The 24,710-nt window shown below is 38.4% G+C and overlaps 1 long non-coding RNA gene and 1 pseudogene across 1 annotated transcript; both read right to left on the bottom strand.

Moving 5' to 3' along the window:
* LOC109843043 lies at positions 11,407–11,766 on the bottom strand. The gene is made up of 3 exons (XR_002247490.1): positions 11,705–11,766; positions 11,502–11,574; positions 11,407–11,452 (listed from the first exon to the last, which is right to left on the bottom strand). It is a non-coding gene; the product is annotated as an uncharacterized LOC109843043 (long non-coding RNA).
* Positions 23,529–24,706, bottom strand: LOC109842023 (annotated as a pseudogene).

Here is a 24,710-nt window from a genome sequence, read left to right as displayed (position 1 = left end):
TAGCCAAAATACCGAAGAGAATGTTCCTAGTCAGACTGAATTTCCAGTTTCGGGTTTCGGGTTTTGGGTTTGCTGCTATATATATACATGTTATATCACGAAAATCACATCTTTTCTTCTGTTTTACAAACCCTAGCAGCCCCCCCTCTTCTCTCCCAAATCCTAGATCTGTTCTTGGCGATTTTTGAGGAGTCTCGAAGGGTTTCAGCGGGATTTGGAGCGATTTTATCGAAGGAGGAGCATGCTCACGCGTGTTCAGGAGTTCTACAATACCCCCTCAGGCGAGTAACATCTCGCCCAGTCCTCTCCTATGTTCTTAAAAGTTTTCTAATCAGTTTTAATAGGATTTGTTGAGCCTAAAACGTATATGTGAGTATAAAAATATGTTCTTTATAGCATATGATGTGAAAATCTTGTGTTTCAGTTTATAAAAAGTCCACCAATGTTTTGAGTAATAAAGTTCACCAATGTTTTCGTCGTATATGGTTATATGATTAATAGAAACATTAGTATTTTAATATCAAATAAAAATTTTCGTGTTTACAGGTTTGAAGCTGACAGAAACCCAGACTGGGCTTCTGTCTGCCTCGCGGTTCGACCATGACGGTCGACCGCTGGGCATGCAGAAGGGCAGAATTCGTCTGCCCTCTGCGCGGTCGACCGCGGGTCGACCGCGATACCTTGGCGGTCGACCGCGATGCGTGGCGGTCGACCGTGAGGGTTTCTGCTGCACAGTGAGTTTCGACTCTGAGTGCGGTCGACCGGGGCGGTCGACCACCGCACAGTTTTAAGCACAGAACTGTTCTGTAAAATTTTTCTTCTTGTTTGAGTGTTTGCCTCGATCATCTGGCATTTGTTTTCAGTCTTACTAAGTATCAATGCATGATAGATTACCCGAGGGCACCAATTTAGAATCATACACTGAGATACGTATGAAATTCGTGTAAGTATATCTTTTCACATATCCCATCGATATTTACTATTTGGTCCATGTGTTGGGCAAACTATATTATTTTAGTCCTCGTGTTGGACTATAACCCATAAAAGTCCTCGTGTTGGACTATAATCCATTAAAGTCCTCGTGTTGGACTATAATCCATATTAGTCCTCGTGTTGGACATTTACCTTTTAGACCATGTGTTGGACATTTGTTAAGCTATGAGTATGACACTTATCTAAATTAGGACATGACATGATTACATGAGATTTGGACATGATAGCTACCTAGGCTGTACATGACACTTATGTAATTTTGACCTTTGACACTTATTTGGTTATGACATGACACAGTATTTAAGTTTTGAGATGGGTTGTATTTCTCTTTATTATTGTTCCTGTCCCCATTTCAGGTAACGAGCCAGGAGCCCGGAGAGTCGCAGGTTGATGGCGACACACTTTAGTGTTCAGATGTCTGTTTTTAGTTATGCTTTATGTTGGAGCTCCACTATAGATTTTTTTAGTCATGTGAGGACTATATTCTAGATGTTGTAAAGGCGGTGTGCCTTATTCCCTTTACTCAGACCTTTTGTATTTGAATCTTGTTGAGAACTCCAGTTTATCTATTCAGACATCGACTATGTATTTCTATTTGTGGAATGATGAGATATTAATGTGGTCACTATCATTTTCCTCAGTTATTTCTTGTATTATCTTTTACTTGCTTTTGTACCTACACCTGTTGTTGACTCTACTAGATAGATGTTAATTGTAATGGTGAAACATGTTATTGCACGGTGTGGTGCAAGGCAGGTTTGACATCCTTGGTTTCACCTTGGACTGCAGCCTTGTGTGAACCCAGGGGCGTCACAAGATTACCATTGCACCTATCTTGGCATTTCCGGATTTCGACAAGCTCTTTGAGCTTGAGTGTAATGCGTGTGGTGTAGGTATTGTAGCAGTTCTCTCTCAAGAGAAGTGCCCCATTGTATTCTTGAGTGAGAAGTTGAATGAAGCTCGACAGAAATGGAGTACTTACGAGCAGGAGTTGTATGTTGTTTTACATTCTTTGAAGACTTGGGAGAGTTACCTTATTGCTAACGACTTCATAATTTACTTCGATCATCAGTCTCTTCAACACTTCAAGAATAAAAAACATAACAACAAAATGTATGGATGTTGGGCTTCATACTTTGAACAGTTCAATTTCACTTTGTGACATAAGTCAGGAATCGACAATAAGGTGCCTTATTCTTTGAGTCGGCGGGTATATTTGTTAAGCATATTGCAAGGTGAAGTTGTTGCTTTTGACAGTTTGAAAGAGTTTAGGAGGTTTGGGCAAAGTGTTTGACAAGACGACCTACAGAAGACTTTATTATTATGGATGACTTTTTGTTTAAAGGAAATCGGCTTTGTATTCTAAAGACGTCATTGAGGGAAAAGATAGTTCGAGACTTACATGGTGGCGGGCTTGGCGGACACCTTGGGTGGGGCAAGACTATTTTGAGTCTTGAATAGAGATACTATTGGCCAAGTTTTAGGAATGATGTGGCAACACTTGTGAGGAGCTGTCAAGTGTGCCAAGTTACAAAGGAACAAATACAGAATACTGGTTTGTATACTCCTCTACCTGTGCCTAAGGATATATGGGAAGGTTTGAGTATGGACTTTGTATTGGGACTTCCCCGAACACAAAGAGGCACGGATTCAGTCTTCATGGTAGTGGATCGTTTTTCTAAGATGGCTCACTTTATCCCATGCCGCAAGGCTTCGAATGCACCATATGTTGCACGACCATTCTTTTAAGAAGTGGTTCGGTTACATGGTGTTCCTAGTTCGATTATTTCGGATAGGGATACTAGGTTCTTGGCGACTTTTTGGACTACTTTATGACAAGGATTTGATACTTCATTGAAGTATTCTAGTACAGCCCACCCTCAAACGGATGGACAAACGGAAGTGGTCAATCGGACTTTGGGGAACTTAATTTGATGCATATGTGGAGAGAAGCCGAAGATGTGGGATCAAGCTATACTTCAAGCTGAATTCGCCTACAACTTGACTGTTCAAAGTTCCACAGGTATGTCTCGTTTTTCCATTGTTTACAGGAAGACACCTCGACATCTCCAAGATTTGTTGAAGTTGCCAACAAGTAGCAAGTTCAGCGAGGCAGCAAGTTCAATGGCAGAGAATGCTTTCAACGTTCAGGAGGAAGTGCGTACAAAGCTCGAGAAGGCTAATGTAAAGTTTAAGGCACGAGCAGACAAGAAGAGGCGACTCAAGGTGCTCAATGAAGGAGACATGGTGATGGTTTACTTGCGGAAAGAATGGATGCCGGCTAGAACTTATAACAAGCTTAAGCCGAAACGATATGGCTCGTTCAAGATTCTCAAGAAGACCAATGATAATGCATACGTAGTGGATCTTCCAGAAGGAATGGCTATGTCGGTGATATTTAACGTGCCAGATATTTCTGATTATCATCCTTCAATCAAGTTGTATTCGAGTGATGCGAACTTAGAGACGAGTTCTTCCGAAGAAGGAGTGCCTGATACAGGAGATCAAGTGTTGGACGAGACGAGAAGAAAAACAGCTGATACAACATCAGCGAACGACGACTCGACATCTCAACTCGAGTCGAAGTGACAAGACGAGACGACACACCCCAGTCAACAGTCGAGACGATAGGACGAGACGACACACCCCAGTCGACACGAAGGGCGGTGTTAGTCGACACATGCCAGTCGACACGAAAGGCGTTACTACTCGACACGCTTCGTGTCGACTCGGAAACAGATTAGGAATTCATATTTTTGGTTATTTCCTTTTAAATTCGGACTTTCTTTTTGGTTAGGGTTAGGATAGGGTTAGTTGGCTAAAAATATTAGTTCATTTTGTAAATCAAGAATTAACTTTTGTTTCAACTATTCAATCAAGAGAAATTTCTCCATTGTTTTCTTCCCTAAACTTGGAAAAATTAGGACTTGTGGATTCAAGCTTTTTATCTACCTGTTATTGTCAGGGATCGTCGGCATCGAAAGGATATCCGATCGGCCTCCCCGTTTCTACGTCTGCGTCAGCTTGAGAGGAGTCTTTTCAACACCTCTTCTTTTCTTGCCCTATGACCCAAAGAATGTGGTTATTCTTGTCTAATAAGTTAGGCTTTAATCTCCGACAACACAATATCTCCTCTCTCATTCAAAGCGAAGGGAGTTTTCTGCATCAAACTTCATTGAGGGTGTTCTGGAATCTGATTTTATCCACTGTTTGTTGGTGGGGGCTAGAAACAATCTTTATCTGCAATGGCGTATCAGTGGAGAGCTCAAAACTTATTGTTAGTTGCGTACATTTTCAAAAATTTTGGACAAGTGCATCTAAGAAAGAAGCAACTAAAATCTGAGTGGCAATGAAGAGGCATAACACCAAGGACTTATTGGAAGTAATGCGGGGGAAGATGATGCCGTATTAGCCGCTCATACGGTCTAGATCTGAAGCTGTCTCTTTTTTGTTTGTTTAATTTACTCTTTTTTTCCTCAGATGATGTAAAAAGTACATATTGTTATATGGTGGTTGGTTAAGGGGGTGTTTGTTTCAAATTCTATAATTTTAGGATATGGGTTTCAACATGGGATTTGAAATCCATTGGTTTTTTGTTATGGGTTGGGATTCCTAAAACTATGTTTGTTTCATCAATATTTTGGGATTTGAAATGCTATAATTTGTAAATTCTTGTTTGCTTCAAACTCAAATTATAGCATTACAAATTTTAGAATATGAAATCCATAGTTGTAACAAACAAGTTTTAGGATTACCAAATTAATAAATGGTGAATATAAGAACTTTGGTGAGCTTACCTCCCATAAAAAAACAAATACAAATGTATTCAATTGGGGTAAGCATACCCATTCAAATTTATACTCCAACGGCTATAAACGGTCATAAAATAACCCTAGACAATGTAAATAATAAAATGCAAAAATAAATAATAACATAGAGGCTCAGAAAATGGTCATTTTATTTTCAACACCTATCTAATGAAATTGCATTGCAGATTGCATTCAAATAATGGACTGCCTCATCTAAAAATTGCAAAAGCAATATAGACTGCATTCTCATTCATGAACGTCTCCTGTAAACAATGAAATTCCATTGTAGTCGACAATATCAATATGTGACCAATCATCATAGTTAAATCTGAAAAACTCAAAAACCCACTTATAGCCTGTAAACAATGAATTCATTAGCTCAAAAAACACTTGAACAAATACCCCCAAATAAATTTTGCAACAGCTCAAGTAACCATGAGCTCACAAGCAACCAAGTAACCAGCAGCAAACACCTAACCAGCAGCAAACAAGTAATCATGAGCTCAAGAGCAACAAGTAACCAAGTACCCAGCAACAAACACTTGATCAAACTCAGTTTCACTTGAACAACCAAGTAACCAGCACCAAATAACTCTATAAGTAAGAACAAATAAGCAAACAAGCAACCATTTGAGACAAACCAAACCGCAGACCAGCTTATGTAACCAAAAAGTAAGCAAACAAGCAAGCCATCAAAGTATGCAAAACATGTTTAGCAAAAGTAGTGAAATATGCACTTGACATGGTTAGTAACAAGCATGCTCACAAGCCATCAAACATGCTCAGACAAGCAACCATTAGAAAACTCATAATAGGACCAAGGTAGGGGCTCAGATATAGGTATTAAAATTGAATACATAGATTGCCTCATCTAACAATGATGTTGCAATGTAGGTTGCAATCACATGAATGGATTGCATCACCTAACATTGTAAATGCAATGTAGGTTGCAATCACATGAATGGATTGCCTCACCTAACATTGTAAATACAATGTAGGTTGCATTCTCATCCTATAGATTACCCTACCTAAACAAAGCAAGACATTGTAGATTGCATTCTCATAATATAACCATCATCATTGTCCAAATTGAATAATACAAAATAGCCATACCAATACATATCGTGCAATGTAGGTTGCTATCAAGTATCATATCCATCCATATTTATATAAACCTGCAAAGAACCCATGCTCATATTCAGTTTATACAAAATATGACCATCAAGTATCATTTTATAATGGTTGCTTGTGAGCTTGTTTCAGATTGCTTCAGATTCAGTTTATTTCAGATTCAGTTTGTTTCAAGCCCCTTTAACAAAAATTAAACAAAACCTGTCCACACACAAGCAAGTTGGATCCAAGAGCAGCTCAGATTGGACGTAAAACTTACAACAAACCAAGGCTTCCAGCACGCCATATTACCATTAAGTAACCAGTCCACAAACAAGCTCCTATAATCTTCACAAACGACATGTTTTGGCCAAGACTGCAAGCAAGCAACAACAAGCAACAACCAGTCTACAAACCTTCCTAGATTCCGATGAAAAAAGGTCAATTGCTGGACATATGAAAACACTTCATAACGCTATCGTCATAGCCGCAAATCCATATGTGACCAATCATCATAGCCGCTATAAAAAACATGCTCAGTAACAAGCTCACAAGCAATCATTAGAAAACAAACTGAATCTGAAGTTGTGACTTGAATCTGAAACAACCTGAATCTGAAACAAACTGAATCTGACACAAGCTCACAAGCAAATCCATATAGCACAAACTAAATCTGAAACAAAGAAACCATGTAACGAGCTCACAAGAAACCATTGAAACAACCTGAATCTTAAACAAACTGAATCTAACACCATTGAAACAACCATTGAAACAACATTGTAGTGAGATTACATATAGCCTTTATTGCCAATGGATCTTTCTTAACTCTCATCTCTTTTGAACCAAAACAACAACAATAAAATCAGGATTCAACTTTGTTAAACGGGAAACATTTTGGAAGCCAGATTTCAAGATGAAGCCCATAAAACTTGGAAATTTTTGGATGAAACACTTCCTATTTCTGACAGGAAGGCAACATCCCTCAGTAAAACAAGAAAAGCTAGAAGGCTAAAATAACAAGCTCTTCAAGGTTAAACTCAGTGCACAAATAGGAGTAGCTAATTTATTATATATACCTGTATGCCATAGTCATTGGAGAAGCATAAAGATAGCTCAACTTTCTCAAATTTAGAAGCATCACTCACAGAAGTGCCTCTGGTTTTGTACCTAGAGAAATGGAGACCATCAAATGCAACTCTCATAGCCATACAAACATTCTCTCCCAACATTGCTAAAATTGTAAAAATAGCATATATGATATCTTTCTAACACAAGCATTCATTTATGTACATACATACACACATTAGAAAACAAACTAAATCTGAAGTTGTGACCTGAATCTGAAACAACCTGATTCTGAAACAAACTGAATCTGACACAAGCTCACAAGGAAATCCATTTAGCACAAACTGAATCTGAAACAAAGAAACCCTGTAACAAGCTCACAAGAAACCATTGAAACAAATTGATTCTGAAACAATTTGTGCGTAGCACATCCTGAGTCTGAAACAAACTGAATCTGAAACAAGCTCACAAACAAATCATAGAAAACAAACAAGTAACCAAGGTAGGGGCTCAGATATAGGTATTAAAACTTTTTACATGGAATTAAAAACATAGGACTATCTTTGTCATGATGGCAGTAGCCTCTACAACCTGCACAAGATACACAATCATGGGAAGTTGAGTCAGAGGTTGACATAGGCCTATCTGTAAGGCATCATTATTCATGAAATCACACAATTACAGACGCATAGTCTGTAATGACCAAAGGAGAGGCTGCTTACACTAGTTCCGACAGCATGCACAGGGACACTAAGGACAAAGATAAAATCATCTGAGATCAGTGGGTAAGAGGCATGTAGTGATATTATATGAATGAAGATGATATTCATCGAACTCCATGAACAAACATGAAGAAACCAAATTGAATGCAAGCAGCCGCAAACAAGCAAGATGGACCCATCATCATAGCCTCAAATCCTTACGTGACCAATCATCATAGCCCCCATCAAAAACAAACTAAAGCTAAAACAACCTGAACTTGAAACAACCTGAATCTGAAATATACAATGAGTTCTGAAACAATCTAAATCAAGCTCAAAAGCAACCATTAGACAAAGAATACAACATTTTCTTGAGATGTATATGAAACTGAAACTGAAACCATAGAAAACAAGCAAGCTCACAAGCAACCATTAGACAAAGAATACAACATTTTCTTGAGATGTATATGAACCTGAAACTGAAACCATAGAAAACAAGCAAGCTCACAAGCAACCAAGCCTCATAATAGGACCAAGGTAGGGGCTCAGATATAGGTATTAAAATTGAATACATGGAATGCCTCATGTAACAATGATGTTGCAATGGAGGTTGCAATCACAGGAATGGATTGCCTCACCTAACATTGTAAATGCCATGTAGATTGCAATCACATGAACGGATTACCTTACCTAACATTGTAAATGCAATGTAGGTTGCATTTTCATCCTAGATTGCCCTATCTAAACATAGCAAAACATTGTAGATTGCATTCTCTTAACTAAGACCATCATCATTGCCCACTTTGAAGACAACCATGTAGCCATACCAATACATATCGTGCAATGTAGGTATTCATATCCAATCATATTTATATAAACCTACAAAAGAACCAAAGTTATAATGAGATTGCAATTAGAGTAGTGAAATATGCAAGATATTGGCAAAAGCAGTGAAATATGCATAAAGTTACACCGCTAAGTGTACAACTTACATAATTAGAAACATAAAGCTACACCACTAAGTGTTCAACTTACAAAATTAGTTACATCATTAAGTTGTTAAATATACAATGAGTTTACAAAAGTAATAGATATGTCAAGTCTTCAAAAGTAGTGCAATATCAAGTTTTCATAAGTCAAACCCTTGCTCGTTGATAATCTTCTCTATAAATAGCTTTTCAGAATTTTTGGTTTTGATGATCAACCTCCTAGATTCTGATTCATGGTCATACAAGTAATCAAGCACTTTATCCAAAAACCCCTCAGAAAATTCATTCTCATGCGTCATTAGAGCATTCGCCATGGTCTCACTTCAATGCACAACACGTTGATTTACATGTTGATTCTAAATTAAGAACGATATCGTGTCAATGAAACCGCGCATGAGAGTCTCATCCTCTTTAGCCTTACTACTCTTCTTCCTAGGAGTTGATGTATCAATTGATGCAGAAGCTACCCCACTAGAAGCCTTTAAATTTTTACCTTGAGAGTTGTGGTTTTGCTCAATTGATTTATCGGGCTCAAGACGTGGGCTTGAGGACAAATCAACCTCATTATCACTAAGTGTTACATGATCCTCATCTCTATCTGTATCATGTTGTCTAGATCCAAGCTTTTCAGTCATATCTTTGGTGAAATCACCATTTGCTTGGTCATCTCCCGCGATATAACACAAGTTCTCATAGTGAATGAGAGGAGTGTTCAAATACTCCTTCAATCTAGATCTATTGCATTTTTTGTCCTATACAATGAAATATTGCAAAATCAGATACTCAGAAGTAAATATTCAAAGAAGCTTATTTATCAAAAATATTACCTGTGTCCACCTATCAAAACAATCTGGATCCATGGTGACAATCTTAGTTTGTGGATCATAACCAGCCCCACTCATGTTCATGACGGTGCGCATATCAAAATATTTACCCTTCAATGACTTGACATGGTTCATGACATTCTCCTTTGTGAACTCAGTGTCACACTTCTTGTTGACCTCCTCTGCAGCTCTTCGATATGCAAGCACCTTAAAGTTTTTATCAACTTTGAGACCATCCTTTGCCATCTGCGCAAGGAAGGGGATTAACACATCATCATTCTCTGCAGTCCATTTAGCATTAGGCACCCCCCTTGTATTATCTTTCTTGTTCAAGAGTTTTGGTGGCATTTTTCTTTTAGTAACTGGCCGCTTCTTGCTTTTGCTTGGTGAGGTAGCATCATCCTCAAGGTCAATTGCAATTGGCCTCTTCAAAGAATGAGTCTCACTTGAATGGGTACTAGGTGAAGTATGGATAAGTGGGTGGCCACTGTTAAGCATATTCATAAATGACATGGGTTGTTGAGTCATAAATGAGTAGTTCATATCATAAGGATTGTAAGATGGATAAGTCGGTGGAGCAATGTATTGGGGAGGAGGGAATGATTGTGTAGTAGGTGGTGGGAGAGCCGGGAAGTATGGATAAGTAGGTGTTGTTGGTGTTCTAGGTGAAGTATTATTGAACTTATCACTTTCTTTCATTAGAATCTACCATGACTGATTGCTACAAATGAAAACAGACAAATAACAAATTTCAAACCTCATGTTAGTACAATAATAGAGTACAAACAACAAAAAGTAGCATTCATAAAGCCTAATCATCATAGCTAAATCCAGAAAACTCAAATAACCCACAAGCATGAAAAACCAATATGCAAACAAGCCAAACAGCTCATATAATCAAGGTTGCAAACAAGCACAAAATTAAACAGAACCGCAATCTGGCAAGTTGGATTTAATCCAAAATAGCATTCATAATGATAATATACTCATTTATCCATGAGTATTGTTGTAATATCAACGAATACATAGATAATGATAATATACTCATTTATCCATGAGTATTGTTGTAATATCAACGAATACATAGAGGTAGTAGATAATATATCAACGAGTACAATAATACATGGAGTATTGTTGTAATATCAACGAATACATAGAGGTAGTAGATAATATATCAACGAGTACAATAATACATAGAAAATATAACTTAAATTACATTCCAATTTCGGTTGTGTCTCCGCCGCGATATTTATCATAATAATCTTCCCACATTTCAATTGCAATTTGATCCCTCTTTGCTCGCCATTCATTTCTTGAATCTTTTTCCTCTCTTTGTGTCATAGTTTGAGTAAAGTCAACAACACCCTCTTCACCTTCATTTGCTATTTCATCTCCATCCTCTTCAATATGGTTGTCCTCATGCAACAAATCATCGCCCGGGTCTTCTATGGCGATATAGTTATGAAGTATAGTACATGCAATAACTATATCAACTTGAGTTGGAAAAGGGTAATGTGGCTTCGCGGATAGGATTTTGAAATGATTTTTTAATACCTCAAATGTTGATTTAATTTTAGACCTTAGGGATGAGTGTCTTAAATTGAACAACTCTTGTCTATTATTGATTGGCCTACCCTTGTGCTCATTTAGATGATACCGCACTCCTCGATATGGGGAGATAAAGCCATGCATAGTAGTGTAGCCCGCATCACACAAATAATATTTTCCTACAATTACCAAAAATAAATTTAGTATATTTTTTAATTGTAATTAAGTAGACATACTTTATTTGAAAGATTTATTACCGTCGTAAACTCTCAATCCACGAGGTTGTGGTCTAGATAACGCGTCTTGAAAAACTCTATAATCATTTGCGGATCCCTCTCATCCAGCTAGAACATACGAAAATAACTTTTTAGGAGTGCATGCAGCTAGAATATTTTGAGTTACACCTTTACGACCTCTAAAACGTGCAACAAGGCTAGCGGGAAGCATGGCGTCGATATGGACCTCTAAAACGTGCAACAAGGCTAGCGGGAAGCATGGCGTCGATATGGGTTCCATCTATCATGCCAATGCAATCCTATATGATACATTAAACAGTTAATCTATCATGCCAATGCAATCCTATATGATACATTAAACAGTTAATAATAATAGAAAGGTAAAATTGACCATTATATTATGAGTAGTTATGTTATAATAATGATTACCTTGAAATAAGGATAGTATAACGGGTTAGTGGCAATCTCTGACGATACTTCACTTGGTGCTTACTTCATGTACCGCCCCCTTAAACGACCAACGGCTTCCAAGCACTTGTTAAAATATTTTGAAACGGTTTCTCCCGATCTTATGAAATGTGACCTAACAATTCTATTTCTTGTTTTACGGCCTAATATATTAAGGAACATGAGCAATTGTTCTTCTACTTTAACACTGTGACGCCCCTGGGTTCACACAAGGCTGCAGTCCAAGATGAAACTAGGAATGTCAAACCTATCATGCACCACACCGTGCAATAACATGTTTCACCATCACAATTCTATCACTCTAGTAGAGCCAATAACAGGTGTAGGTACAAAAGCAAGTAAAAGATAATATAAGAGATGACCGATGAAATGATAGAGATCAAAATAATATTTCATCATCCAACGTACAGAAAAACAAAGTCAATGTCTGAAATGAATAAACTGGATTTCTTAATAAATCTCAAATACAACAAGTCTGAGTAAAGGAAATAAGGCACACAGCCTTTATAACATCTAGAATAAAATCCTCAAAGGTCTGAACAAAGTCTACAGTGGAACTCCATAAATAAAATATAACTAAATAGACAGCTGAAGCTATAGTGCATCGCCATCAACCTGCGACTCTCCGGGCTTCTGGCTCGTTACCTGAAAGGGGGGGGGACAACGAGCGTCAAAGCGCTAGCGAGCAACATCACAACCAACCCCAAGGAAAAGGGCTCGTTGTATACAAAAAATACAATTATTTCATAATAGTTAAAATCTTTGATCCTAGCAAATAATGGGTTTTAGTCATTAGGAAATTACAACATGAGCATAGGTACGTCGAGTGAAATAATCCAAACAAGGAAACCCTCATGTATATACCTTGTATCTCAAATTGTAAATCCCTAAACACCAAACCCAAGATCTAAAACAGGAACAATAATAAAGAGAAATAAAACTCATTTCAGAACTTAAATACTGTGTCATGTCATAACCAAATAAGTGTCCAAGGTCAAAATTACATAAGTGTCATGTCCAGCCTAGGTAGCTATCATGTCTAAATCTCATGTAATCATGTCATGTCCTGATTCAGATAAGTGTCATACTCATAGCTTAACAAATGTCCACATATGTTCTAATAGGTAAATGTCCAACACAAGGACTGAAATGAATTATAGTCCAACACAAGGACTTTAATGGATTATAGTCCAACACGAGGACTTTAATGGATTATAGTCCAACACGAGGACTTTAATGGATTATAGTCCAACACGAGGACTTTAATGGATTATAGTCCAACACGAGGACTGAAATAATATAGTTTGCCCAACACATGGACCAATTAGTAAATATCAATGAGATATGTGAAAAGATACACTTATACAAATTTCACACGCGTCTTGGTGTATGATTCTAAACTGGTGTCCTCAGGTCATCTATCATGCCTGTATAGATAGAAAAAACTAAAATCTAAATATCAAATAATCGAGGCAATGCCTCGAACACACAAAAATACACAACAAGAACAACTGTGCACCAAAACTATGCGGCGGTCGATCGACCCGGTCGACCGCACTCAGAGTAGAAACTTACTATGCAGCAGAAAACATCACGGTCGACCGCCGCGGCGTGCGGTCGACCGCCAAGACATCGCGGTCGACCGACCCGGTCGACCGCGCAGTGGGCAGACGAGTTCTGCCCCTTCTGCGCGCCCAGCGGTCGACCGGTGCGGTCGACCGCAAGGCAGACAGAGGCCCAGATCTGGGTTTTTCTGTCAGCTTCGAAACCTGTATATTCCATTCTCTCTTTGAGTTTACAGCAACATAGCATTCTTAAAATGTCATATAATAGATAAAAATGAAAATTTTCACATTTAGAAAACATTACCAAGATCCCAAACATATTTCAACATGATCTATATATTATTAAAACAATAAAAGACAGAAGTTTACTCTTTTTAAAAACATATTCAGATTTAGATCTCTTTAATAGAATTCATTGGTGAGCTTTTAAAATATGAAACACCTGAATCTCATAATATATGCTATAATGATCTATTAGCTATTCATAAAATACGAATTTGGCCCAATAAAACCCAATAAAACTCAAACAAAGCATGAAAAACAAAAGGAGGAGAAGTTGGGAAAGATGTTACTCGCCTCTGATGTGGAGAACGCTCCTTGATCTGTAGGAAGATGATCCCATGTTGAATCCCTCAGGAAATCTGCCGAGAATCCTTCGAAATTCCCCCAAAATTCCAAAATCCGAGCTAGGGTTTAGAGAGGAGAGAGGGAAGGGGGCTGAGGCTATTAGGGTTCAAAAGAGGGTTCTGAGAGCTTCAAAACGAGTATATATACCTAGGGTAACAAGCGGGTTTGGTATAGACAAAACCCGACCCGAAACAGAACTGACAGTTCGACTGCACAGAGATCTGGGTCATGCTCAGACTGGGGTTAGGTAAAATAACTGTAACGTTCTCATACAATCTCGGAATGAGGTGATCTAAGATTCATTGGAAAGATCTTGAAGAGACCTACAACTTTGATCTTATACACGTTTCCAGATTCTGACTGAAACAGTATGAAAAATATAAAAACTCTCAACTGGTCAAAATTCTCAGATTCTCACTCTTTGCCTTTGTGCATGTTTTGTGAATTTGAACTCATATATTCACAAATATACATTGAATTGACCTCAAATCAATTCTTATCATACTCAAACATCAAATATATATTATTTTCCCATATAACATATTTATAATTATTTATCACATTGTATTCAAATTTTCAGGGTTTTACATTCTTCCCCCCCTTTAAAAGAATTTCGTCCTCGAAATTCAGAAATCATACTTAAGCAAATAATAATACTAGAAAAACATGTAGTGGGTCTAATTCAACCCGTAATCATAAATATTTAGAATATTTACTCTTGATAAGCATATAGGGATATTTATATTTAACATTCCAGGATGACTATATTCCCACTCAACCCTTAATCGAATGGAACTAGTACGTCGGGCAAAAAATCCAAACAAGGAACCCCCCATATATATACCATGTGTTCCAAAAGATTAAGAATTAAGTGAAAATATCCTCATTCTAGTGTTAAATCAAAATATAACCACACACATAATCACACATATAAATCAATACACTTCCTCAATAGGTGCAGGAAATCGCGCGGCATAAAATCTTCGCGCTCCTGAAAATCATCTCAACTCCTTTCTTGTTCCACTGAGTTTTCACCAAGGGAAAAAAAATATCTTGTTTCTAAATGTCTAGTCTTCTCTAGCAAGTATACAAACTGGGATTTCAATCGTAGTCAAACCATCCTGAAGCTAAATTTCTGATGCGTTCAACACTCACTACTGCTCTTCATCATGTAATTGTTTCTTGAACATTGAAACATGAAATACTTTATGTACACCAGACATTGATGCTAGAAAGTCTAGTCCATATGAAACAGCCCCAATAAGCTCCAAAATCCGGAACGGTCCAATATGTCTCAGCTCAAGTTTTCTCCGCCTTCCGAATCGCTGAACGTCTTTCATAGATGATACTTTCAGCACAACTACCCCTTCAAATCTGAAACTCTAAAGGTCTTCGCATAGCCCTTTTTGCCAACTTTAAGCGGCTAGAATCTGTTCTCTGATCAATGTTACTCTCTCAGTAATCTGTCTCATAAGCTCTAGCCCAAGCATTAAACTATTCTTCGACTCTACCCAATATATAGGCGATCTGCAAGGCCTCCCGTACGATGCTTCATACTGGGCTATACTAATTGTCGCTTGATATCTGTGGTTATAAGTAAACTCTATCAGTGGAATAGAATCCTCCCAGCTGTCTTGAAAGTCAATGACATAAGCCCGCAACATGTCTTCCAACATCTTATTTACTCTCTCATTTGACCATCCGTTTGTGGGTGGAATACACTACTTGTAAGATAAATCTGTTGCCAAACGAATCCTGGAAACCCATCCAAAAATACGAAATGAACATTGAACCTCGATCCGATACCATCATACCTGGAACTCCATGAAGTTGAATTATCTTCCAAATGAATATCCTCGCATACGTCTCAGCTGTACAGTTAGTCTTCACTGGAATAAAATGTGCTGACTTCGTTAGTCTATCTATTATCACCTAAAAAGAATCATTTTCTTTCTTCGACTTCGGCAACCCTACAATATAGTCCATAAAAATATCCGCCCACTCATTTTCTTTCTTCGACTTCGGCAACCCTACAATATAGTCCATAAAAATATCCGCCCACTTTCATTTTCAAAATGGGTAAGGACTAAAGTGTTCCTGTCGGTCTCTGATGTTACTCCTTCACTTGTTGACAGGTAAGACACTTAGCTACATACTCTTCCTGTCGGTCTCTGATGTTACTCCTTCACTTGTTGACAGGTAAGACACTTAGCTACATACTCTGAAACCTTCCTACACCTATCACTCCACCAAAAGTGTCTCTTTAAGTCCTTGTACATTTTAGTTACTGCGAGACATATGTAACTACTCTCTGAGTCTGCATCAAAATGTCTCCTAACTCTGCCAATGATGTATTTGTCTAGACCATAAATATCCTGTCGTTGCTCAGAATAGTTAAAACTGGCACTGTAGACAATTTAGCCTTCAAGGTATCAAAGGCCTTCTGGTACTCCATACTCCAAATGAACTATACATCCCTCTTCGTAAGGCGTGTATGTGGTGTCGAAATCTTCGAGAAGTCCTAAATAAACTTCTAATAATAGCCGGCTAAACCCAAAAAGCTATGAATCTCTATCTCCGTCTTCGGCAGATTCCAAATTAAGAACTGCTGAAATCTTAGCCGGGTCTATTGCTATGCCCTTTCTGCTGATGACGTGACCGAGAAATATGATTTTCTGAAAGTCAAAACTCACATTCACTGAACTTGACAAATAACCGATGCTCCTGTAGAGTCTACAAAGCTAACTAGAGATGTTGCTCGTGCTCTACCTCCGATTTCGAATAAATGGGGATGTCGTCGATAAAACTATCACAAACTGATCTAAGAAGGGACGGAAAACCCGGTTCATCAAATTCATGAATACCATGGTGCATTAGTCAACCCAAATGACCTGACTAGAAACTCTAAAGATTCACATAAAATTAGGAAAACGACTTTGGGAAAATCCATTTCCGAAATCCGCAACTATGATAACCAGAACGAAGATCAAACTTCGAGAAATACTACATTCTCTGCAACTGGTTGAACAAGTCATCAATCCTAGGTAATGAGTACCTATTTCGGATAGTGACCTTGTTCAGCTCTCTATGATCAATACACAATCTCATATTACCGTCCTTCTTCTTCACGAAGAGGACCGGTGCGCCCCACGGAGAAATAACTCCTACAAATAAAACTCTGAGCTAACAACTCGTCTAATTGGGTCTGAAGCTCTCTCATCTCAGCTGGTGCCATACGATAGGGTGCGCGGGATATCGGGGCTGTGCCCGACTGTAACTCAATACAAAACTCGACCTCTCACACAGGAGGTAACTCAGGTATGTCCTGAAAGACATTCTGCTACTCTGAGACAACTCTAGTCTCCAATAAATCAATACTCAGATCCCGTCGCATTGCCTGATCGATGTACGCCAGAAACAACTCCGCAAAACGGTTGCCCTGAGGGGTTGCTACATCATCTCGGACCCATCGGACTCTCGCAAATTGACTGTCTTCACAAAGTAGTTAATACTAGCCTGGTAGGAGGATAACCAAACCTTACCTAGGATAACATCGAACCCGGACATATACAACGCTATCAAACCGATAACAAACTCTGACTCATCTAATCTGATGACATATCTCCTATAGATAGAGGGGACACTCCTTCTAGAGGAGTAGAGACTGACAACAGAATAACTATGGAATGTGCTACAAGCTGAAACCTATCAACGAAGGTATGAAAGATAAGAAGTAGGCAAATTTCCTAACTCAAACTAGATCCGAGCTGAGAAGGAAATTATGAAGAAAGCTCTGCTCGTACCCTGATCACGTGGTACCACTAAATAGACTCTGTTGGATAATGCAAATCTCCTGGGTAATGCAAATATGGCCTGCTGACCCTTAATCCTCGGATTAACAAATAATGCCTCTATTTCCCTATTGCTGGCTGTAATTATGACTCTGAGAATGTCGTCCGTGACCTCTATCTTGCTGGCTCCCTGCTGGTGTACTGCAACAATTCTTTCGCTCTTTATTAGATCCTGTTGTGATTGTAACATATACTCCAAATTCTGCGCTACTTTGGTGCTTTCGAATCATATTGTGCTCCTTTCTTATATTGTCCTTATTGCTGGGTTAAAATCATTCTCCCGCTGCTAGGATTCTCTTGTCATTTTCATTATTACTATTCTAGTTTTGATTTCTTCCTTCACTATGGGTATATCTCCCTGCTTCACTTAGACTAGCTCTAACTTCTTCTTGAAGTAGTGACAAAAATTCTCCTAATTTGGTGATAATCGCTACCCTGTCAAAAAAAATCTGGATGTTCTTGCGATTCTCCAGCGATGTCCTCAATGCTGAAATCATCTAACTTCTGCTTGGTATTAAGTCGACGTTCAATAAATCTTCATATACCCTTCTCTTTATTCAAGTGTTATAAGATCTTGCTGCTAATGGTGTCATGAAGTCGATCAAGTACTGTGGAGCCTGCTGCGGCTCGGCTCTGTATGCCCAGCTCTCCAGGTTCGAGTTTTACCTCGACCACATCCTCGTTTCGATATTTATAATACCAAAAGGAGAACATAATTATCACAGTAAATGAGATAGCAAATATACATACATATATATATATAACCTCGTTTCGATATTTATAATATCAAAAGGAGAACTTAAGTATCACAGTAAATGAGATAGCAAATATACATATATATATATATATATAACGTACCACAATACGAATTCATAACATATAGTATTCACGCAAATACCTTCAATCAACATAAAATAGTTGTCATAAAAAAAAATCCTCAAATTTTGAGATATACGCATATATCGTCCTCACTAGTACTAGAAAATTCTTATCGGACTCTATACATGAATCCTAAGAAACTCTATCCTGGCTCCACGACTTGACACAGGATGATCCTAAGGATACTGGAACTAAAGCTCTGATACCAACTGTGACACCCCTGGGTTCACACAAGGCTGTAGTCCAAGATGAAACCAGGAATCTCAAACCTGCCATGCACCACACCGTGCAATAACATATTTCACCATCACAATTCTATCACTCTAGTAGAGTCAATAACAGGTGTAGGTACAAAAGCAAGTAAAAGATAATATAAGAGATGACCGATGAAATGATAGAGATCAAAATAATATTTCATCATCCAACGTACAGAAAAACAAAGTCAATGTCTGAAATGAATAAACTAGATTTCTTAACAAATCTCAAATACAACAAGTCTGAGTAAAGGAAATAAGGCACACAACCTTTATAACATCTAGAATAAAATCCTCAAAGGTCTGAACAAAGTCTACAGTGGAACTCCATAAATAAAATATAACTAAATAGACAGCTGAAGCTATAGTGCATCGCCATCAATCTGCGACTCTCCGGGCTTCTGACTCGTTACCTGAAAGGGGGAGGGACAACGAGCGTCAAAGCGCTAGCGAGCAACATCACAACCAACCCCAAGGAAAAGGGCTCGTTGTATACAAAAAATACAATTATTTCATAATAGTTAAAATCTTTGATCCTAGCAAATAATGGGTTTTAGTATTTAGGAAATTACAACACGAGCGTAGGTACGTCGAGTGAAATAATCCAAACAAGGAAACCCTCATGTATATACCTTGTATCTCAAATTGTAAATCCCTAAACACCAAACCCAAGATCTAAAACAGGAACAATAATAAAGAGAAATACAACTCATTTCAGAACTTAAATACTATGTCATGTCATAACCAAATAAGTGTCAAAGGTCAAAATTACATAAGTGTCATGTCCAGCCTAGGTAGCTATCATGTCTAAATCTCATGTAATCATGTCATGTCTTGATTCAGATAAGTGTCATACTCATAGCTTAACAAATGTCCACATATGTTCTAATAGGTAAATGTCCAACACAAGGACTAAAATGGATTATAGTCCAACACGAGGACTTTAATGGATTATAGTCTAACACGAGGACTTTAATGGAATATAGTCCAACACGAGAACTAAAATAATATAGTTTGCCCAACACATGGACCAATTAGTAAATATCAATGAGGTATGTGAAACGATACACTTATACAAATTTCACACGCGTCTCGGTGTATGATTCTAAACTGGTGTCCTCAGGTCATCTATCATGCCTGTATAGATAGAAAAAACTAAAATCTAAATATCAAATAATCGAGGCAATCCTCAGGTCATCTATCATGCCTGTATAGATAGAAAAAACTAAAATCTAAATATCAAATAATCGAGGCAATCCCTCGAACACACAAAAATACACAACAAGAACTACTGTGCACCAAAACTATGCGGCGGTCGATCGACCCGGTCGACCGCACTCAGAGTAGAAACTTACTATGCAGCAGAAAACCTCACGGTCGACCGTCGCGGCGTGCGGTCGACTGGCAAGACATCGCGATCGACCGACCTGGTCGACCGCGCAGTGGGCAGACGAGTTCTGCCCCTTCTGCGCGCCCGGCGGTCGACCGGTGCGGTCGACCACAAGGCAGACAGAGGCCCAGATCTGGGTTTTTCTGTCAGCTTCGAAACCTGTATATTCCATTCTCTCTTTGAGTTTACAGCAACATAGCATTCTTAAAATGTCATATAATAGATAAAAATGAAAATTTTCACATTTAGAAAACATTACCAAGATCCCAAACATATTTCAACATGATCTATATATTATTAAAACAATAAAAGACAGAAGTTTACTCCTTTTAAAAACATATTCAGATCTAGATCTCTTTAATAGAATTCATTGGTGAGCTTTTAAAATATGAAACACCTGAATCTCATAATATATGCTATAATGATCTATTAGCTATTCATAAAATACGAATTTGGCCCAATAAAACCCAATAAAACTCAAACAAAGCATGAAAAACAAAAGGGGGAGAAGTTGGGCGAGATGTTACTCGCCTCTGATGTGGAGAATTCTCCTTGATCTGTAGGAAGATGATCCCCTGTTGAATCCCTCAGGAAATCTGCCGAGAATCCTTCGAAATTCCCCCAAAATGCCAAAATCCGAGCTAGGGTTTAGAGAGGAGAGAGAGAAGGGGGCTGAGGCTATTAGGGTTCAAAAGAGGGTTCTGAGAGCTTCAAAACGAGTATATATACCTAGGATAACAAGCGGGTTTGGTATAGACAAAACCCGACCCGAAACAGAACTGACAGTTCGACTGCGCAGAGATCTGGGTCATGCTCAGACTGGGGTTAGGTAAAATGACTGTAACTTTCTCATACAATATCGGAATGAGGTGATCTAAGATTCATTAAAAAGTTCTTGAAGAGACCTACAACTTTGATCTTATACACTTTTCTAGATTCTGACTGAAACAGTATGAAAAATATAAAAATTCTCAACTAGTCAAAATTCTCAGATTCTCACTCTTTGCCTTTGTGCATGTTTTGTGAATTTGAACTCATATATTCACAAATATACATTGAATTGACCTCAAATCAATTATTATCATACTCAAACATCAAATATATATTATTTTCACCATATAACATATTTATAATTATTTATCACATTGTATTCAAATTTTCAGGGTTTTACAAACACCCCGTGAATCTTTTAGTAGGTAGGTATATCTCATTATTCTAACAAGATTATGAAATGCACGCGGCCTCATTCTAACATAAGCCCTACAACTCTCATCATAGCCATGAAACACACGACTTATGTGCCTAACTCTAGAGTCTATCTTCTCTTTATTTTTCATCTTAGGGTGATAAGTGATTGATTTCCTTCTACTACGTATCCTCATCAAACAAGCAAACACACAAATCACCGCAGAGATAGTAGCATTAGAAGCCATCCTCATTAACATCTCTTCATCAATATCGTCCATCTACATTGTTTTAGGAAGAGATTCCACATATAAATACTATGCATCAATCTTAAACAAGTGCTCATATAGTAAAAAGAAACCAACAATGTTCAAGGAGTTAAGTGAAATTAACCTTAATTAACAAATTCCAAGAAACTAAGAGGAAAATTATGAATGCAATGTTCTAATATGCCTTTTTTAAAGTTTCTGCCATGAACTAAGCCCAAATATGTCTACTATTTAGTAATGGAGACAGGGAGCTTAAGAAACAGATACATGACTAGTACATGATGAATTTGAGTATGAAGGTTGAATCTACTAAAATAAGGTCTTGGTTTTCATCAAAATACTCTGGATAACAAAGAAAGGATTCCATTATGTTAAAAATGAATGATTTTGACTAAAAGTTTATAAAATTTTCAAAGATTAAAGAAGACAAAACGCCTGAAATGGCAAGCTTCAATCAAATATAGCCTCTCATGACCCTGAATCTCTGCTCATTCTCATCCCTTTCTAACCAAAAATGAAAGACAGGATATAACTTTGTTAAATAGGAATCACAGGAATCAATCAAATATATCTTCAATCAAATTACCCATATTTCTTCCAGAAAACCCCAGATTTGATGAATTATGAGATCAGCTCAGAACTTCAAAGCAATCTTTGCCGAAATTTACAAAACTCGCCAGCTTAAACCCTAGATTTCTTAAAAAATTGTACACTACCAGCTAAAATCCCCCGATAAATCCCCAAAACACGTCAAAATCACCAACTTTCTACAAAGATCTCAGCAATTAAACACCAAAAGATAGACTATACCTGAAGACTAGGCTCATCCACTCGCCGAAGAGGAGCAGAAGCGAAACCCTAACCCTAGCTTTCCTGCGAATTTTCAGGTGCCAAGCGAGGAAAATTCTTTCCCTCCCCCTCAGCCACAAGCCCTAGGTATTTCTAGAGGAGGGAGGGGGTGGCGTTGTAGAGGCGGAGAGGAGGGAAGGAGATCTATGGTTTTCGCGCGAAAAATGAGACGGCGGGTAAAAGAGAAGGGAGACGAAAATGGGAGAGGGAAGCGGTGACTGCAACTTTAGGTCTGCGATCGGTTTTGGGGATTACGAGCGGAGTTGGTTGAGGTGGACTTGTTTTGCCAGAGATCCAGCCCATATCCGGTCTGAAAAACAGGATTTCTCAAATCCTAAAATAAATTAGTTTTTTATGTTTTTAGGATTCAATATGCCAAAATATTTTTTGAAACAAACATTGGTTATGGAATTCCAAAACCCCAAAAAATCCCTTTTTACATCCCAAAAGTTAAAATCCAGTCCATATGCCAAAAAAAATTTGAAACAAACACCCCCTAAGGTGATGTTTAATTTTTTTTCAGACTCTTAACTTAGTTTGTTTGAAGATAAGGATATGAAAATGCACATATATAACATGGTTTGAGGTGAATGACGACTAATAGTCCCCTTCTCATCCTCTACGATATAATTGATGGGTGGCGTCTTCATTTTTTAACACTGTATGCTTAAGTTTTCACTTCGGCATCCGCTCGTTGTAATATTTTTCATAGAGGGCACCTTGCCCCTTTCCCTTTCAAAATTATAAATAAAAAAATAAAAAATTTTAAGGTATATTCACATATCAAGTTGAAACGAATTTCTGGAGCACGTTTCACATCCTTGAGCACGAGAAAATAATGTGTCAAAAAAAAACTTTGGTTGGATTTAGTTTTTCATGTGGGTTCTCAACAATATCCAGTGCAAACAATCAAGAATTAGATTTTTCAAGTTCCATTACATCCAACAAAATCATTATTGGAAATGCAATTAACAAAACAACCCCAACTAAGTCAGGCCGCTAGTAACTTGCATAACGTTACAAATACCATAGATCAGACAAATTGATACGAGATGAAACCACCACCGAAACAAATGCATAATATAAATCCCAAAAAAAAAAACAAGGAGAAAGGGTTGATTGCATGTAGACCGCCCGTAGTATAGCCTCTTCTGAATACGTACTCCCGTAGTTTAACTTCGGCAGGTAGATTTCCCGAGTGAAAATTTTGTGACACTTGTACCCTCAGTTGTCATTACACCAATAGTTCTACCTTGAGAAAATGTTTCCCGCTTTCAGGGGCAATAATTAAGGTGGGGGTAAAAATTCACCCGGAGGGTCTAATCTTCCAAAATGAAACCATGGGACAATAAATTAAAAAAAAAAAAACGCATACTAAAGAGGGTTAAGTGCGATTAACCCAAATGAAATGTCCCACTAAACATAACCACCATTAATCCTAATAATTTGCCCGTTAATCCACTCCGCCGCATCACTAACCAAGAAACCGACCGTAGACGCCACATCCTTAGGTTCCCCCAACCTCCCCATCGGGTTGTCCTCCGCCAATGCCCGAATCCGCTCCTCCGTCTTGCCCGCATAAAACAACGGCGTCCTTACCCGTTCGCCGTTATACCCGTACCCTTTAACTCCTTAGCCAGAACCCTCGTCATAACTTCAATGGCTCCTTTTAGTGCCATATGACCCGTAGCCCGGTCTAAGCGAACCCACGGTCGAAGACGACATCGTAACTATCCGACCCGTTCCACCTCGAACCAACCGGTTGGCTGCCTCCCGGCTCAACAAAAAGGTCCCCTTGGCATTTACATTGAAAACCCGATCCCACGTGTCGACTGTTGTTTCGGCTATTTTCGGGTATTGCGGGTCTTGGATCCCGTGAGCCGCTATTAGGATGTGGACCGGACCGAAAGTTTGTTCGGCCCGGTCGAATAGTAGCTTGACGCTGTCTGGGTCGGTTACGTCGGCCTCGACCGCAATTGCGCGTGGATTAGGTTCGAGCTCGGGTGCGACAGAGTTTAGCGTGGAGACAAGGTGTTCGACCGGGCTCGGGTCACCAATGTAGTTTATCACAAGTTTGGCTCCGAGAGAGGCCAGGTGG

Source organism: Asparagus officinalis, chromosome 5 (assembly GCF_001876935.1).
Source record: "Asparagus officinalis chromosome 5, Aspof.V1, whole genome shotgun sequence".
Taxonomy (NCBI): domain Eukaryota; kingdom Viridiplantae; phylum Streptophyta; class Magnoliopsida; order Asparagales; family Asparagaceae; genus Asparagus; species Asparagus officinalis.
Note: the sequence above shows the minus strand (reverse complement) of the source record. Positions and strands in the feature narration are given on the sequence as shown.